Raw genomic sequence first — 19,494 nt, forward strand, 5'->3', positions numbered from 1 at the left:
CACTAATGAGAGGGGAGAACATATCTTCTTCAAGTAACACCTAGTGCCCTCTAAGTTTGAGCAGCAATATAAAAACTGATTAATTTGCCCTTGCAAATCTTAGGTATGCCATATTGCTCGATTTGAGACAAACATCAATGAGCCATGTAGAGAAAAATGATCATCAGCCAAAAGAAGACACTCATGCTGGCTTCTGATATGGATTTGAAGAGATTTTGTGATATATCTGTCTATTATGTTTTCAAGTATTCATGCTACACAGATGAGCTTATTCCATTCTTGTCCATCAAGAAAAGCAAGAGCCCAATACAGGGATCGAACACAAGACCTTGGCAATATGAGCGCCACGCTCTAACCAACTGAGCTTACTGGCCACAGACATCACAAGAGCAAACACAAAACTGGCAAATGTACCTCAAAGCACAGAACATATTTTGTTTGCATAGCATTTAATTTTTCAAGGAACAGCTTAAGCCATAGAGTCACTTGAAGCATGGGTATCATACAAATGCTCCAGTTTCTTTCCACATTGCAAAATAAAAAAATGATTAGATAGGATATCAACAAAGATTAATGCATCTAATAATAGTATAAAAATAGACAATTTAGACAAGGAGTAAATGCAAATCTAAGCAAAATCAATCTGAAAAATCTAATGCACAATCTTTCTTATCCATTTACAGATTGTTGATAAAGATAATCCCAGGATGTAATTCATTATGTGTTAAATTTAGTATGTTTTACCAAGTTGTGTATAAATAACTTTTAACACAAAAAATATATAATGGGGAAGTAGCTTAATGTGCCCTTTGGAAATAGAGAATGCTAGCCCATTTTGGAATGCAAAGCTTAAGAAAATACAAACTTCAATCCATAGGAAAGCACTTTTTGTTCAGTCTACACTCTGTAATTATACTATAGCTTAATTTACAAATTGTGATGTCATAATCAGACTTAACTCACAAGAGACTTTCATCCTTGGTTTATAAAAAAAAGGCAGACCTGTGTTATAAAGCTTGAAACAATTGTAAGCGGCTGATATGCAAATATGACTATACAGAAAAACTGTCAATTCAATGCTAGGATAACATAAGGGGTGATGCGCCAACTGAAATTGGTCCTAGGCATTTAGGTTTCTTGTATCTATATTCTCCTTTAAAAATAGGTTACTTTTTTATATATTATCATTGGTTTTAGACAAATATTCTACATAACACCTATTGCATCCCTGAGCTTATTAGAAACTTGAAATCATATATATAAAGTGTTGAATTTCTTTTCTTTGCATTTAAAAGATGAGCTCAGTTCAGTAGAAGACTTTTCTCAGTTGAGGGTTCCATGGTGTAATGGTTAGCACACTGGGCTTTGAAACCAGTAATCCAAGTTCAAATCTCGGTGGGTCCTAACGTTGATTATTTTTCATTTTGTTTAAAGCTCTATTTTTATTCAAAGTATGAGTATTGAAAATCTTCATTTACAATTCATATAAATTCCATCATCTTCAGTGGTGTCCTTTGTCTAAACTTATTTTTAAACTTTTCAAATCAGAAGTATGTCAAATATTTGGAAATAAGAAAAGATTCAATAAGAATGTAGAGATCCATTACTTGTGCTCTGGTGTTTAGAAATTCTCCATTTTAATTTTTTTTACTTCAGTGTGCACTAATGAGAGGGGAGAACATATCTTCTTCTTCTAGTAACACCTAGTGCCCTCTATGTTTGAGCAGCAAAATAATAACTGATTAATTTGCCCTTGCAAATCTTAGGTATGCAATATTGCTCGATTTGAGACAAAAGTCAATGAGCCATGTAGAGAAAAATCTTCATCAGCCAAAGGATGACACTCATGCTGTCTTCTGATATGGATTTGAAGAGATTTTGTGATATATGTGTCTATTATGTTTTCAAGTATTCATGCTACACCGATGAGCTTATTCCATTCTTGTCCATCAAGAAAAGCAAGTGGCCAATACAGGGATCAAACCCATGACCTCGGCATTACGATCGATACGCTCTAACCAACTGAGCTAACTGGCCACAGATTTCAGTAGACGCAAACACAAAACTGGCAAATGTACCTCAAAGCACAGTACATATTTTGTTTGCATAGCATTTCACTTTTCAATGAACAGCTTAAGCCATAGTGTCACTTGAAGCATGGGTATCATAAAAATGCTCCAGTTTCTTTCCACATTGCAAAATAAAAAAATGATTAGATAGGATATCAACAAAGATTAATGCATCTAATAATAGTATAAAAATAGACAATTTAGACAAGGAGTAAATGCAAATCTTAGCAAAATCAATCTGAAAAATCTAATGCACAATCTTTCTTATCCATTTACAGATTGTTGATAAAGATAATCCTAGGATGTAATTCATTATGTGTTAAATTTAGTATGTTTTACCAAGTTGTGTATAAATAACTTTTAACACAAAAAATATATAATGGGGAAGTAGCTTAATGTGCCCTTTGGAAATAGAGAATGCTAGCCCATTTTGGAATGCAGAGCTTAAAAAAATACAAACTTCAATCCATAGGAAAGCACTTTTTGTTCAGTCTACACTCTGTAATCATACTATAGCTTAATTTACAAATTGTGATGTCATAATCAGACTTAACTCACAAGAGACTTTTATCCTTGGTCTATAAAAAAGGCAGTCCTCTGTTATAAAGCTTGAAACAATTGTAAGCAGCTGATATGCAAGTATGACAATACAGAAAAACTGTCAATTCAATGCTAGGATAACATAAGGGGTGATGCTCCAACTGAAATTGGTCCTAGGCATTTAGGTTTCTAGTATCTATTTTCTCCTTTAAGAATAGGTTACTTTTTATATATTATCATTGGTTTTAGACAAGTATTCTACATAACACCTATTGCATCCCTGAGCTTATTAGAAACTTGAAATCATATATATAAAGTATTGAATTTCTTTTCTTTGCATTTAAAAGATGAGCTCAGTTCAGTAGAAGAATTTGTTCAGTTGAGGTTTCCATGGTGTAATGGTTAGCACTCTGGACTTTGAATCCAGTAATCCGAGTTCAAACCTCAGTGGGTCCTAATGTTGATTATTTTTCATTTTGTTTAAAGCTCTATTTTCATTCAAAGTATGAGTATTGCAAATCTTCATTTACAATTCATATAAATTCCATCATCTTCAGTGGTGTCCTTTGTCTAAACTCATTTTTAAACTTTTCAAATCTGAAGTATGTCAAATATTTGGAAATAAGAAAAGATTCAATAAGAATGTAGAGATCCATTACTTGTGCTCTGGTGTTTAGAAATTCTCCATTTTAATTTTTTTTTACTTCAGTGTGCACTAATGAGAGGAAAGAACATATCTTCTTCTTCTAGTAACACCTAGTGCCCTCTATGTTTGAGCAGCAATATAATAACTGATTAATTTGCCCTTGCAAATCTTAGGTATGCCATATTGCTCGATTTGAGACAAAAGTCAATGAGCCATGTAGAGAAAAATCTTCATCAGCCAAAGGATGACACTCATGCTGTCATCTGATATGGATTTGAAGAGATTTTGTGATATATGTGTCTATTATGTTTTCAAGTATTCATGCTACACCGATGAGCTTATTCCATTCTTGTCCATCAAGAAAAGCAAGTTGCCAATACAGGGATCGAACCCATGACCTTGGCATTACAATCGCCACGTTCTAACCAACTGAGCTAACTGGCCACAGATGTCACTAGAAGCAAACACAAAACTGGCAAATGTACCTCAAAGCACAGTACATATTTTGTTTGCATAGCATTTCACTTTTCAATGAACAGCTTAAGCCATAGTGTCACTTGAAGCATGGGTATCATAAAAATGCTCCAGTTTCTTTCCACATTGCAAAATAAAAAAATGATTAGATAGGATATCAACAAAGATTAATGCATCTAATAATAGTATAAAAATAGACAATTTAGACAAGGAGTAAATGCATATCTAAGCAAAATCAATCTGAAAAATCTAATGCACAATCTTTCTTATCCATTTACAGATTGTTGATAAAGATAATCCTAGGATGTAATTCATTATGTGTTAAATTTAGTATGTTTTACCAAGTTGTGTATAAATAACTTTTAACACAAAAATATATAATGGGGAAGTAGCTTAATGTGCCCTTTGAAAATAGAGAATGCTGGCCCATTTTGGAATGCAAAGCTTAAGAAAATACAAACTTCAATCCATAGGAAAGCACTTTTTGTTCAGTCTACACTCTGTAATCATACTATAGCTTAATTTACAAATTGTGATGTCATAATCAGACTTAACTCACAAGAGACTTTTATCCTTGGTCTTTAAAAAAAGGCAGTCCTCTGTTATAAAGCTTGAAACAATTGTAAGCAGCTGATATGCAAATATGACAATACAGAAAAACTGTCAATTCAATGCTAGGATAACATAAGGGGTGATGCTCCAACTGAAATTGGTCCTAGGCATTTAGGTTTCTAGTATCTATCTTCTCCTTTAAGAATAGGTTACTTTTTATATATTATCATTGGTTTTAGACAAGTATTCTACATAACACCTATTGCATCCCTGAGCTTATTAGAAACTTGAAATCATATATATAAAGTATTGAATTTCTTTTCTTTGCATTTAAAAGATGAGCTCAGTTCAGTAGAAGAATTTGTTCAGTTGAGGGTTCCATGGTGTAATGGTTAGCACTCTGGGCTTTGAATCCAGTAATCCACGTTCAAATCTCGGTGGGTCCTAATGTTGATTATTTTTCATTTTGTTTAAAGCTCTATTTTTATTCAAAGTATGAGTATTGAAAATCTTCATTTACAATTCATATAAATTCCATCATCTTCAGTGGTGTCCTTTGTCTAAACTCATTTTTAAACTTTTCAAATCTGAAGTATGTCAAATATTTGGAAATAAGAAAAGATTCAATAAGAATGTAGAGATCCATTACTTGTGCTCTGGTGTTTAGAAATTCTCTATTTTAATTTTTTTTTACTTCAGTGTGCACTAATGAGAGGGGAGAACATATCTTCTTCTTCTAGTAACACCTAGTGCCCTCTATGTTTGAGCAGCAATATAATAACTGATTAATTTGCCCTTGCAAATCTTAGGTATGCCATATTGCTCGATTTGAGACAAAAGTAAATGAGCCATGTAGAGAAAAATCTTCATCAGCCAAAGGATGACACTCATGCTGTCTTCTGATATGGATTTGAAGAGATTTTGTGATATATGTGTCTATTATGTTTTCAAGTATTCATGCTACACCGATGAGCTTATTCCATTCTTGTCCATCAAGAAAAGCAAGTGGCCAATACAGGGATCGAACCCATGACCTTGGCATTACAATCGCCACACTCTAACCAACTGAGCTAACTGGCCACAGATGTCACTAGAAGCAAACACAAAACTGGCAAATGTACCTCAAAGCACAGTACATATTTTGTTTGCATAGCATTTCACTTTTCAATGAACAGCTTAAGCCATAGTGTCACTTGAAGCATGGGTATCGTAAAAATGCTCCAGTTTCTTTCCACATTGCAAAATAAAAAAATGATTAGATAGGATATCAACAAAGATTAATGCATCTAATAATAGTATAAAAATAGACAATTTAGACAAGGAGTAAATGCAAATCTAAGCAAAATCAATCTGAAAAATCTAATGCACAATCTTTCTTATCCATTTACAGATTGTTGATAAAGATAATCCTAGGATGTAATTCATTATGTGTTAAATTTAGTATGTTTTACCAAGTTGTGTATAAATAACTTTTAACACAAAAATATATAATGGGGAAGTAGCTTAATGTGCCCTTTGAAAATAGAGAATGCTGGCCCATTTTGGAATGCAAAGCTTAAGAAAATACAAACTTCAATCCATAGGAAAGCACTTTTTGTTCAGTCTACACTCTGTAATCATACTATAGCTTAATTTACAAATTGTGATGTCATAATCAGACTTAACTCACAAGAGACTTTTATCCTTGGTCTATAAAAAAAGGCAGTCCTCTGTTATAAAGCTTGAAACAATTGTAAGCAGCTGATATGCAAATATGACAATACAGAAAAACTGTCAATTCAATGCTAGGATAACATAAGGGGTGATGCTCCAACTGAAATTGGTCCTAGGCATTTAGGTTTCTAGTATCTATCTTCTCCTTTAAGAATAGGTTACTTTTTATATATTATCATTGGTTTTAGACAAGTATTCTACATAACACCTATTGCATCCCTGAGCTTATTAGAAACTTGAAATCATATATATAAAGTATTGAATTTCTTTTCTTTGCATTTAAAAGATGAGCTCAGTTCAGTAGAAGAATTTGTTCAGTTGAGGGTTCCATGGTGTAATGGTTAGCACTCTGGGCTTTGAATCCAGTAATCCACGTTCAAATCTCGGTGGGTCCTAATGTTGATTATTTTTCATTTTGTTTAAAGCTCTATTTTTATTCAAAGTATGAGTATTGAAAATCTTCATTTACAATTCATATAAATTCCATCATCTCCAGTGGTGTCCTTTGTCTAAACTCATTTTTAAACTTTTCAAATCTGAAGTATGTCAAATATTTGGAAATAAGAAAAGATTCAATAAGAATGTAGAGATCCATTACTTGTGCTCTGGTGTTTAGAAATTCTCCATTTTAATTTTTTACTTCAGTGTGCACTAATGAGAGGGGAGAACATATCTTCTTCTTCTAGTAACACCTAGTGCCCTCTATGTTTGAGCAGCAATATAATAACTGATTAATTTGCCCTTGCAAATCTTAGGTATGCCATATTGCTCGATTTGAGACAAAAGTCAATGAGCCATGTAGAGAAAAATCTACATCAGCCAAAGGATGACACTCATGCTGTCTTCTGATATGGATTTGAAGAGATTTTGTGATATATGTGTCTATTATGTTTTCAAGTATTCATGCTACACCGATGAGCTTATTCCATTCTTGTCCATCAAGAAAAGCAAGTGGCCAATACAGGGATCGAACCCATGACCTTGGCATTACAATCGCCACACTCTAACCAACTGAGCTAACTGGCCACAGATGTCACTAGAAGCAAACACAAAACTGGCAAATGTACCTCAAAGCACAGTACATATTTTGTTTGCATAGCATTTCACTTTTCAATGAACAGCTTAAGCCATAGTGTCACTTGAAGCATGGGTATCGTAAAAATGCTCCAGTTTCTTTCCACATTGCAAAATAAAAAAATGATTAGATAGGATATCAACAAAGATTAATGCATCTAATAATAGTATAAAAATAGACAATTTAGACAAGGAGTAAATGCAAATCTAAGCAAAATCAATCTGAAAAATCTAATGCACAATCTTTCTTATCCATTTACAGATTGTTGATAAAGATAATCCTAGGATGTAATTCATTATGTGTTAAATTTAGTATGTTTTACCAAGTTGTGTATAAATAACTTTTAACACAAAAAATATATAATGGGGAAGTAGCTTAATGTGCCCTTTGAAAATAGAGAATGCTGGCCCATTTTGGAATGCAAAGCTTAAGAAAATACAAACTTCAATCCATAGGAAAGCACTTTTTGTTCAGTCTACACTCTGTAATCATACTATAGCTTAATTTACAAATTGTGATGTCATAATCAGACTTAACTCACAAGAGACTTTTATCCTTGGTCTATAAAAAAAGGCAGTCCTCTGTTATAAAGCTTGAAACAATTGTAAGCAGCTGATATGCAAATATGACAATACAGAAAAACTGTCAATTCAATGCTAGGATAACATAAGGGGTGATGCTCCAACTGAAATTGGTCCTAGGCATTTAGGTTTCTAGTATCTATCTTCTCCTTTAAGAATAGGTTACTTTTTATATATTATCATTGGTTTTAGACAAGTATTCTACATAACACCTATTGCATCCCTGAGCTTATTAGAAACTTGAAATCATATATATAAAGTATTGAATTTCTTTTCTTTGCATTTAAAAGATGAGCTCAGTTCAGTAGAAGAATTTGTTCAGTTGAGGGTTCCATGGTGTAATGGTTAGCACTCTGGGCTTTGAATCCAGTAATCCACGTTCAAATCTCGGTGGGTCCTAATGTTGATTATTTTTCATTTTGTTTAAAGCTCTATTTTCATTCAAAGTATGAGTATTGAAAATCTTCATTTACAATTCATATAAATTCCATCATCTTCAGTGGTGTCCTTTGTCTAAACTCATTTTTAAACTTTTCAAATCAGAAGTATGTCAAATATTTGGAAATAAGAAAAGATTCAATAAGAATGTAGAGATCCATTACTTGTGCTCTGGTGTTTAGAAATTCTCTATTTTAATTTTTTTTTACTTCAGTGTGCACTAATGAGAGGGGAGAACATATCTTCTTCTTCTAGTAACACTTAGTGCCCTCTATGTTTGAGCAGCAATATAATAACTGATTAATTTGCCCTTGCAAATCTTAGGTATGCCATATTGCTCGATTTGAGACAAAAGTCAATGAGCCATGTAGAGAAAAATCTTCATCAGCCAAAGGATGACACTCACGCTGTCTTCTGATATGGATTTGAAGAGATTTTGTGATATATGTGTCTATTATGTTTTCAAGTATTCATGCTACACCGATGAGCTTATTCCATTCTTGTCCATCAAGAAAAGCAAGTGGCCAATACAGGGATCGAACCCATGACCTTGGCATTACGATCACCACACTCTAACCAACTGAGCTAACTGGCCACAGATGTCACTTAGCAGCAAACACAAAGCTGGCAAATGTACCTCAAAGTCACAGAACATATTTTGTTTGCATAGCATTTAATTTTTCAAGGAACAGCTTAAGCCATAGAGTCTCTTGAAGCATGGGTATCATAAAAATGCTCCAGTTTCTTTCCACATTGCAAAATAAAAAAATGATTAGATAGGATATCAACAAATATTAATGCATCTAATAATAGTATAAAAATAGACAATTTAGACAAGGAGTAAATGCAAATCTAAGCAAAATCAATCTGAAAAATCTAATGCACAATCTTTCTTATCCATTTACAGATTGTTGATAAAGATAATCCTAGGATGTAATTCATTATGTGTTAAATTTAGTATGTTTTACCAAGTTGTGTATAAATAACTTTTAACACAAAAATATATAATGGGGAAGTAGCTTAATGTGCCCTTTGGAAATAGAGAATGCTAGCCCATTTTGGAATGCAAAGCTTAAGAAAATACAAACTTCAATCCATAGGAAAGCACTTTTTGTTCAGTCTACACTCTGTAATCATACTATAGCTTAATTTACAAATTGTGATGTCATAATCAGACTTAACTCAGAAGAGACTTTTATCCTTGGTCTATAAAAAAGGCAGTCCTCTGTTATAAAGCTTAAAACAATTGTAAGCAGCTGATATGCAAATATGACAATACAGAAAAACTGTCAATTCAATGCTAGGATAACATAAGGGGTGATGCTCCAACTGAAATTGGTCCTAGGCATTTAGGTTTCTAGTATCTATCTTCTCCTTTAAGAATAGGTTACTTTTTATATATTATCATTGGTTTTAGACAAGTATTCTACATAACACCTATTGCATCCCTGAGCTTATTAGAAACTTGAAATCATATATATAAAGTATTGAATTTCTTTTCTTTGCATTTAAAAGATGAGCTCAGTTCAGTCGAAGAATTTGTTCAGTTGAGGGTTCCATGGTCTAATGGTTAGCACTCTGGGCTTTGAATCCAGTAATCTGAGTTCAAATCTCGGTGGGTCCTAATGTTGATTATTTTTCATTTTGTTTAAAGCTCTATTTTCATTCAAAGTATGAGTATTGCAAATCTTCATTTACAATTCATATAAATTCCATCATCTTCAGTGGTGTCCTTTGTCTAAACTCATTTTTAAACTTTTCAAATCAGAAGTATGTCAAATATTTGGAAATAAGAAAAGATTCAATAAGAATGTAGAGATCCATTACTTGTGGTCTGGTGTTTAGAAATTCTCCATTTAAGTTTTTTTACTTCAGTGTGCACTAATGAGAGGGGAGAACATATCTTCTTCTTCTAGTAACACCTAGTGCCCTCTATGTTTGAGCAGCAATATAATAACTGATTAATTTGACATTGCAAATCTTAGGTATGCCATATTGCTCGATTTGAGACAAAAGTCAATGAGCCATGTAGAGAAAAATCTTCATCAGCCAAAGGATGACACTCATGCTGTCTTCTAATATGGAATTGAAGAAACTTTGTGATATATGTGTCTATTATGTTTTCAAGCTACACCGATGAGCTTATTCCATTCTAGTCCATCAAGTAAAGCAAGTGGCCAATATAGGGATCGAACCCATGATCTTGGCATTACAATCGCCACGCTTTAACCAACTGAGCTAACTGGCCACAGATGTTACTGGAAGCAAACACAAAACTGGCAAATGTACCTCAAAGCACAGAACATATTTTGTTTGCATAGCATTTAATTTTTCAAGGAACAGCTTAAGCCATAGAGTCACTTGAAGCATGGGTATCATAAAAATGCTCCAGTTTCTTTCCACATTGCAAAATAAAAAAAATGATTAGATAGGATATCAACAAAGATTAATGCATCTAATAATAGTATAAAAATAGACAATTTAGACAAGGAGTAAATGCAAATCTAAGCAAAATCAATCTGAAAAATCTAATGCACAATCTTTCTTATCCATTTACAGATTGTTGATAAAGATAATCCTAGGATGTATTTCATTATGTGTTAAATTTAGTATGTTTTTACCAAGTTGTGTATAAATAACTTTTAACACAAAAAATATATAATGGGGAAGTAGCTTAATGTGCCCTTTGGAAATAGAGAATGCTAGCCCATTTTGGAATGCAAAGCTTAAGAAAATACAAACTTCAATCCATAGGAAAGCACTTTTTGTTCAGTCTACACTCTGTAATCATACTATAGCTTAATTTACAAATTGTGATGTCATAATCAGACTTAACTCAGAAGAGACTTTTATCCTTGGTCTATAAAAAAGGCAGTCCTCTGTTATAAAGCTTGAAACAATTGTAAGCAGCTGATATGCAAGTATGACAATACAGAAAAACTGTCAATTCAATGCTAGGATAACATAAGGGGTGATGCTCCAATTGAAATTGGTCCTAGGCATTTAGGTTTCTAGTATCTATCTTCTCCTTTAAGAATAGGTTACTTTTTATTTATTATCATTGGTTTTAGACAAGTATTCTACATAACACCTATTGCATCCCTGAGCTTATTAGAAACTTGAAATCATATATATAAAGTATTGAATTTCTTTTCTTTGCATTTAAAAGATGAGCTCAGTTCAGTAGAAGAATTTGTTCAGTTGAGGGTTCCATGGTGTAATGGTTAGCACTCTGGGCTTTGAATCCAGTAATCCACGTTCAAATCTCGGTGGGTCCTAATGTTGATTATTTTTCATTTTGTTTAAAGCTCTATTTTCATTCAAAGTATGAGTATTGAAAATCTTCATTTTCAATTCATATAAATTCCATCATCTTCAGTGGTGTCCTTTGTCTAAACTCATTTTTAAACTTTTCAAATCAGAAGTATGTCAAATATTTGGAAATAAGAAAAGATTCAATAAGAATGTAGAGATCCATTACTTGTGCTCTGGTGTTTAGAAATTCTCCATTTTAATTTTTTTTTACTTCAGTGTGCACTAATGAGAGGGGAGAACATATCTTCTTCTTCTAGTAACACTTAGTGCCCTCTATGTTTGAGCAGCAATATAATAACTGATTAATTTGCCCTTGCAAATCTTAGGTATGCCATATTGCTCGATTTGAGACAAAAGTCAATGAGCCATGTAGAGAAAAATCTTCATCAGACAAAGGATGACACTCACGCTGTCTTCTGATATGGATTTGAAGAGATTTTGTGATATATGTGTCTATTATGTTTTCAAGTATTCATGCTACACCGATGAGCTTATTCCATTCTTGTCCATCAAGAAAAGCAAGTGGCCAATACAGGGATCGAACCCATGACCTTGGCATTACGATCACCACACTCTAACCAACTGAGCTAACTGGCCACAGATGTCACTTAGCAGCAAACACAAAGCTGGCAAATGTACCTCAAAGTCACAGAACATATTTTGTTTGCATAGCATTTAATTTTTCAAGGAACAGCTTAAGCCATAGAGTCTCTTGAAGCATGGGTATCATAAAAATGCTCCAGTTTCTTTCCACATTGCAAAATAAAAAAATGATTAGATAGGATATCAACAAAGATTAATGCATCTAATAATAGTATAAAAATAGACAATTTAGACAAGGAGTAAATGCAAATCTAAGCAAAATCAATCTGAAAAATCTAATGCACAATCTTTCTTATCAATTTACAGATTGTTGATAAAGATAATCCTAGGATGTAATTCATTATGTGTTAAATTTAGTATGTTTTACCAAGTTGTGTATAAATAACTTTTAACACAAAAATATATAATGGGGAAGTAGCTTAATGTGCCCTTTGGAAATAGAGAATGCTAGCCCATTTTGGAATGCAAAGCTTAAGAAAATACAAACTTCAATCCATAGGAAAGCACTTTTTGTTCAGTCTACACTCTGTAATCATACTATAGCTTAATTTACAAATTGTGATGTCATAATCAGACTTAACTCAGAAGAGACTTTTATCCTTGGTCTATAAAAAAGGCAGTCCTCTGTTATAAAGCTTGAAACAATTGTAAGCAGCTGATATGCAAGTATGACAATACAGAAAAACTGTCAATTCAATGCTAGGATAACATAAGGGGTGATGCTCCAACTGAAATTGGTCCTAGGCATTTAGGTTTCTAGTATCTATCTTCTCCTTTAAGAATAGGTTACTTTTTATTTATTATCATTGGTTTTAGACAAGTATTCTACATAACACCTATTGCATCCCTGAGCTTATTAGAAACTTGAAATCATATATATAAAGTATTGAATTTCTTTTCTTTGCATTTAAAAGATGAGCTCAGTTCAGTTGAAGAATTTGTTCAGTTGAGGGTTCTATGGTGTAATGGTTAGCACTCTGGGCTTTGAATCCAGTAATCCAAGTTCAAATCTCGGTGGGTCCTAATGTTGATTATTTTTCATTTTGTTTAAAGCTCTATTTTTATTCAAAGTATGAGTATTGCAAATCTTCATTTACAATTCATATAAATTCCATCATCTTCAGTGGTGTCCTTTGTCTAAACTCATTTTTAAACTTTTCAAATCAGAAGTATGTCAAATATTTGGAAATAAGAAAAGATTCAATAAGAATGTAGAGATCCATTACTTGTGCTCTGGTGTTTAGAAATTCTGCATTTTAATTTTTTTTTACTTCAGTGTGCACTAATGAGAGGGGAGAACATATCTTCTTCTTCTAGTAACACCTAGTGCCCTCTATGTTTGAGCAGCAATATAATAACTGATTAATTTGCCCTTGCAAATCTTAGGTATGCCATATTGCTCGATTTGAGACAAAAGTCAATGAGCCATGTAGAGAAAAATCTTCATCAGCCAAAGGATGACACTCATGCTGTCTTCTGATATGGATTTGAAGAGATTTTGTGATATATGTGTCTCTTATGTTTTCAAGTATTCATGCTACACCGATGAGCTTATTCCATTCTTGTCCATCAAGAAAAGCAAGTGGCCAATACAGGGATTGAAACCATGACATTGGTATTACAATCGCCACGCTCTAACCAACTGAGCTAACTGGCCACATATGTCACTAGAAGCAAACGCAAAACTGGCAAATGTACCTCAAAGCACAATACATATTTTGTTTGCATAGCATTTAACTTTTCAATGAACAGCTTAAGCCATAGAGTCACTTGAAGCATGGGTATCATAAAAATGCTCCAGTTTCTTTCCACATTGCAAAATAAAAAAAATGATTAGATAGGATATCAACAAAGATTAATGCATCTAATAATAGTATAAAAATAGACAATTTAGACAAGGAGTAAATGCAAATCTAAGCAAAATCAATCTGAAAAATCTAATGCACAATCTTTCTTATCCATTTACAGATTGTTGATAAAGATAATCCTAGGATGTATTTCATTATGTGTTACATTTAGTATGTTTTACCAAGTTGTGTATAAATAACTTTTAACACAAAAAATATATAATGGGGAAGTAGCTTAATGTGCCCTTTGGAAATAGAGAATGCTAGCCCATTTTGGAATGCAAAGCTTAAGAAAATACAAACTTCAATCCATAGGAAAGCACTTTTTGTTCAGTCTACACTCTGTAATCATACTATAGCTTAATTTACAAATTGTGATGTCATAATCAGACTTAACTCAGAAGAGACTTTTATCCTTGGTCTATAAAAAAGGCAGTCCTCTGTTATAAAGCTTGAAACAATTGTAAGCAGCTGATATGCAAGTATGACAATACAGAAAAACTGTCAATTCAATGCTAGGATAACATAAGGGGTGATGCTCCAACTGAAATTGGTCCTAGGCATTTAGGTTTCTAGTATCTATCTTCTCCTTTAAGAATAGGTTACTTTTTATTTATTATCATTGGTTTTAGACAAGTATTCTACATAACACCTATTGCATCCCTGAGCTTATTAGAAACTTGAAATCATATATATAAAGTATTGAATTTCTTTTCTTTGCATTTAAAAGATGAGCTCAGTTCAGTAGAAGAATTTGTTCAGTTGAGGGTTCCATGGTGTAATGGTTAGCACTCTGGGCTTTGAATCCAGTAATCCGAGTTCAAATCTCGGTGGGTCCTAATGTTGATTATTTTTCATTTTGTTTAAAGCTCTATTTTTATTCAAAGTATGAGTATTGCAAATCTTCATTTACAATTCATATAAATTCCATCATCTTCAGTGGTGTCCTTTGTCTAAACTCATTTTTAAACTTTTCAAATCAGAAGTATGTCAAATATTTGGAAATAAGAAAAGATTCAATAAGAATGTAGAGATCCATTACTTGTGCTCTGGTGTTTAGAAATTCTCCATTTTAATTTTTTTTTACTTCAGTGTGCACTAATGAGAGGGGAAAACATATCTTCTTCTTCTAGTAACACCTAGTGCCCTCTATGTTTGAGCAGCAATATAATAACTGATTAATTTGCCCTTGCAAATCTTAGGTATGCCATATTGCTCGATTTGAGACAAAAGTCAATGAGCCATGTAGAGAAAAATCTTCATCAGCCAAAGGATGACACTCATGCTGGCTTCTGATATGGATTTGAAGAAATTTTGTGATATATGTGTCTATTATGTTTTCAAGTATTCATACTACACCGATGAGCTTATTCCATTCTTGTCCATCAAGAAAAGCAAGTGGCCAATACAGGAATCGAACCCATGACATTGGTATTACAATTGCCACGCTCTAACCAACTGAGCTAACTAGCCACAGATATCACTAGAAGCAAACACAAAACTGGCAAATGTACCTCAAAGCACAGTACATATTTTGTTTGCATACATTTAACTTTTCAATGAACAGCTTAAGCCATAGAGTCACTTGAAGCATGGGTATCATAAAAATGCTCCAGTTTCTTTCCACATTGCAAAATAAAAAAATGATTAGATAGGATATCAACAAAGATTAATGCATCTAATAATAGTATAAAAATAGACAATTTAGACAAGGAGTAAATGCAAATCTAAGCAAAATCAATCTGAAAAATCTAATGCACAATCTTTCTTATCCATTTACAGATTGTTGATAAAGATAATCCTAGGATGTAATTCATTATGTGTTAAATGTAGTATGTTTTACCAAGTTGTGTATAAATAACTTTTAACACAAAAAATATATAATGGGGAAGTAGCTTAATGTGCCCTTTGGAAATAGAGAATGCTAGCCCATTTTGGAATGGAAAGCTTAAGAAAATACAAACTTCAATCCATAGGAAAGCACTTTTTGTTCAGTCTACACTCTGTAATCATACTTTAACTTAATTTACAAATTGTGATGTCATAATCAGACTTAACTCACAAGAGACTTTTATCCTTGGTCTATAAAAAAAAGGCAGTCCTCTGTTATAAAGCTTGAAACAATTGTAAGCGGCTGATATGCAAATATGACAATACAGAAAAACTGTCAATTCAATGCTAGGATAACATAAGGGGTGATGCTCCAACTAAAATTGGTCCTAGGCATTTGGGTTTCTAGTATTTATCTTCTCATTTAAAAATAGGTTACTTTTTATATATTATCATTGGTTTTAGACAAATATTCTACATAACACCTATTGCATCCCTGAGCTTATTAGAAACTTGAAATCATATATATAAAGTATTGAATTTCTTTTCTTTGCATTTAAAAGATGAGCTCAGTTCAGTAGAAGATTTTGCTCAGTTGAGGGTTCCATGGTGTAATGGTTAGCACTCTGGACTTTGAGTCCAGTAATCCGAGTTCAAATCTCGATGGGTCCTAACGTTGATTATTTTTCCTTTTGTTTAAAGCTCCATTTTCATTCAAAGTATGAGTATTGCAAATCTTCATTTACAATTCATATAAATTCCATCATCTTCAGTGGTGTCCTTTGTCTAAACTCATTTTTAAACTTTTCAAATCAGAAGTATGTCAAATATTTGGAAATAAGAAAAGATTCAATAAGAATGTAGAGATCCATTACTTGTGCTCTGGTGTTTAGAAATTCTCCATTTTAATTTTTTTTTACTTCAGTGTGCACTAATGAGAGGGGAGAACATATCTTCTTCTAGTAACACCTAGTGCCCTCTATGTTTGAGCAGCAATATAATAACTGACTAATTTGCCCTTGCAAATCTTAGGTATGCCATACTGCTCGATTTGAGAAAAAAGTCATTGAGCCATGTAAAGAAAAATCTACATCAGCCAAAAGATGACACTCATGCTGTCTTCTGATATGGATTTGGAGAGATTTTGTGATATATGTGTCTATTATGTTTTCAAGTATTCATGCTACACCGATGAGCTTATTCCATTTTTGTCCATCAAGAAAATCAAATGGCCAATACAGGGATCGAACCCATGACCTTGGCATTACGATCGCCACGCACTAAACGACTGAGCTAACTGGCCACAGACGTCACTAGAAGCAAACACAAAACTGGCAAATGTACCTCAAAGCACAGAAGATATTTTGTTTGCATAGCATTTAATTTTTCAAGGAACAGCTTAAGCCATAGAGTCACTTGAAGCATGGGTATCATAAAAATGCTCCAGTTTCTTTCCACATTGCAAAATAAAAAAAATTATTAGATAGGATATCAACAAAGATTAATGCATCTAATAATAGTATAAAAATAGACAATTTAGACAAGGAGTAAATGCAAATCTAAGCAAAATCAGTCTGAAAAATCTAATGCACAATCTTTCTTATCCATATACAGATTGTTGATAAAGATAATCCCAGGATGTAATTCATTATGTGTTAAATTTAGTATGTTTTACCAAGTTGTGTATAAATAACTTTTAACACAAAAAATATATAATGGGGAAGTAGCTTAATGTGCCCTTTGGAAATAGAGAATGTTAGCCCATTTTGGAATGCAAAGCTTAATAAAATACAAACTTTAATCCATAGGAAAGCACTTTTTGTTCAGTCTACACTCTGTAATCATAGTATAGCTTAATTTACAAATTGTGATGTCATAATCAGACTTAACTCACAAGAGACTTTTATCCTTGGTCTATAAAAAAAGGCAGTCCTCTGTTATAAAGCTTGAAACAATTGTAAGCGGCTGATATGCAAATATGACAATACAGAAAAACTGTCAATTTAATGCTAGGATAACATAAGGGGTGATGCTCCAACTGAAATTGGTCCTAGGCATTTGGATTTCTAGTATTTATTTTCTCCTTTAAAAATAGGTTACTTTTTATATATTATCATTGGTTTTAGACAAATATTCTACATAACACCTATTGCATCCCTGAGCTTATTAGAAACTTGAAATCATATATTTAAAGTATTGAATTTCTTTTCTTTGCATTTAAAAGATGAGCTCAGTTCAGTAGAAGATTTTGCTCAGTTGAGGGTTCCATGGTGTAATGGTTAGCGCTCTGGACATTTAATCCAGTAATCCGAGTTCAAATCTCGATGGGTCCTAACGTTGATTATTTTTCCTTTTGTTTAAAGCTCCATTTTCATTCAAAGTATGAGTATTGCAAATCTTCATTTACAATTCATATAAATTCCATCATCTTCAGTGGTGTCCTTTGTCTAAACTCATTTTTAAACTTTTAAAATCAGAAGTATGTCAAATATTTGGAAATAAGAAAATATTTAATAAGAATGTGGAGATCCATTACTTGTGCTCTGGTGTTTACAAATTCTCCATTTTAATTGTTTTTTACTTCAGTGTGCACTAATGAGAGGGGAGAACATATCTTCTTCTTCTAGTAACACCTAGTGCCCTCTATGTTTGAGCAGCAATATAATAATTGACTAATTTGCCCATGCAAATCTTAGGTATGCCATATTGCTCGATTTAAGACAAAAGTCAATGAGCCATGTAGAGAAAAATCTTCGTCAGCCAAAGGATGACACTCATGCTGTCTTCTGATAAGGATTTGAAGAGATTTTGTGATATATGTGTCTATTATGTTTTCATGTATTCATGCTACACCGATGAGCTTATTCCATTCTTGTCCATCAAGAAAATCAAACGGCCAATACAGGGATCGAACCCATGACCTTGGCATTACGATCCCCACGCACTAACCGACTGAGCTAACTGGCCACAGACGTCACTAGAAGCAAACACAAAACTGGCAAATGTACCTCAAAGCACAGAAGATATTTTGTTTGCATAGCATTTAATTTTTCAAGGAACAGCTTAAGCCATAGAGTCACTTGAAGCATGGGTATCATAAAAATGCTCCAGTTTCTTTCCACATTGCAAAATAAAAAAAATTATTAGATAGGATATCAACAAAGATTAATGCATCTAATAATAGTATAAAAATAGACAATTTAGACAAGGAGTAAATGCAAATCTAAGCAAAATCAGTCTGAAAAATCTAATGCACAATCTTTCTTATCCATATACAGATTGTTGATAAAGATAATCCCAGGATGTAATTCATTATGTGTTAAATGTAGTATGTTTTACCAAGTTGTGTATTAATAACTTTTAACACAAAAAATATACAATGGGGAAGTAGCTTAATGTGCCCTTTGGAAATAGAGAATGTTAGCCCATTTTGGAATGCAAAGCTTAATAAAATACAAACTTGAATCCATAGGAAAGCACTTTTTGTTCAGTCTACACTCTGTAATCATAGTATAGCTTAATTTACAAATTGTGATGTCATAATCAGACTTAACTCACAAGAGACTTTTATCCTTGGTCTATAAAAAAGGCAGTCCTCTGTTATAAAGCTTGAAACAATTGTAAGCGGCTGATATGCAAATATGACAATACAGAAAAACTGTCAATGTAATGCTAGGATAACATAAGGGGTGATGCTCCAACTGAAATTGGTCCTAGGCATTTGGGTTTCTAGTATTTATCTTCTCCTTTAAAAATAGGTTACTTTTTATATATTATCATTGGTTTTAGACAAATATTCTACATAACACCT

At 32.8% G+C, this 19,494-nt stretch overlaps 7 non-coding genes across 7 annotated transcripts; 1 reads left to right on the plus strand and 6 right to left on the minus strand.

The window, feature by feature from the left end:
• Positions 1-5,287: 5,287 nt before the first annotated feature.
• TRNAT-UGU (transfer RNA threonine (anticodon UGU)) lies at positions 5,288-5,361 on the minus strand. Its single transcript has one exon. It is a non-coding gene; the product is annotated as a tRNA-Thr (tRNA).
• Positions 5,362-6,946: 1,585 nt separating this feature from the next.
• On the minus strand, positions 6,947-7,020 carry TRNAT-UGU (transfer RNA threonine (anticodon UGU)). The gene has a single exon. It is a non-coding gene; the product is annotated as a tRNA-Thr (tRNA).
• Positions 7,021-8,609: 1,589 nt separating this feature from the next.
• On the minus strand, positions 8,610-8,683 carry TRNAT-CGU (transfer RNA threonine (anticodon CGU)). The gene has a single exon. It is a non-coding gene; the product is annotated as a tRNA-Thr (tRNA).
• Positions 8,684-10,262: 1,579 nt separating this feature from the next.
• Positions 10,263-10,336, minus strand: TRNAT-UGU (transfer RNA threonine (anticodon UGU)). The gene has a single exon. It is a non-coding gene; the product is annotated as a tRNA-Thr (tRNA).
• Positions 10,337-11,926: 1,590 nt separating this feature from the next.
• Positions 11,927-12,000, minus strand: TRNAT-CGU (transfer RNA threonine (anticodon CGU)). Its single transcript has one exon. It is a non-coding gene; the product is annotated as a tRNA-Thr (tRNA).
• Positions 12,001-14,620: 2,620 nt separating this feature from the next.
• Positions 14,621-14,692, plus strand: TRNAQ-UUG (transfer RNA glutamine (anticodon UUG)). The gene has a single exon. It is a non-coding gene; the product is annotated as a tRNA-Gln (tRNA).
• Positions 14,693-15,252: 560 nt separating this feature from the next.
• Positions 15,253-15,326, minus strand: TRNAT-UGU (transfer RNA threonine (anticodon UGU)). Its single transcript has one exon. It is a non-coding gene; the product is annotated as a tRNA-Thr (tRNA).
• Between the last annotated feature and the right edge of the window lie 4,168 nt (positions 15,327-19,494).

The sequence above is a fragment of the Pseudophryne corroboree genome, chromosome 11 (assembly GCF_028390025.1).
Source record: "Pseudophryne corroboree isolate aPseCor3 chromosome 11, aPseCor3.hap2, whole genome shotgun sequence".
Taxonomy (NCBI): Eukaryota; Metazoa; Chordata; class Amphibia; order Anura; family Myobatrachidae; genus Pseudophryne; species Pseudophryne corroboree.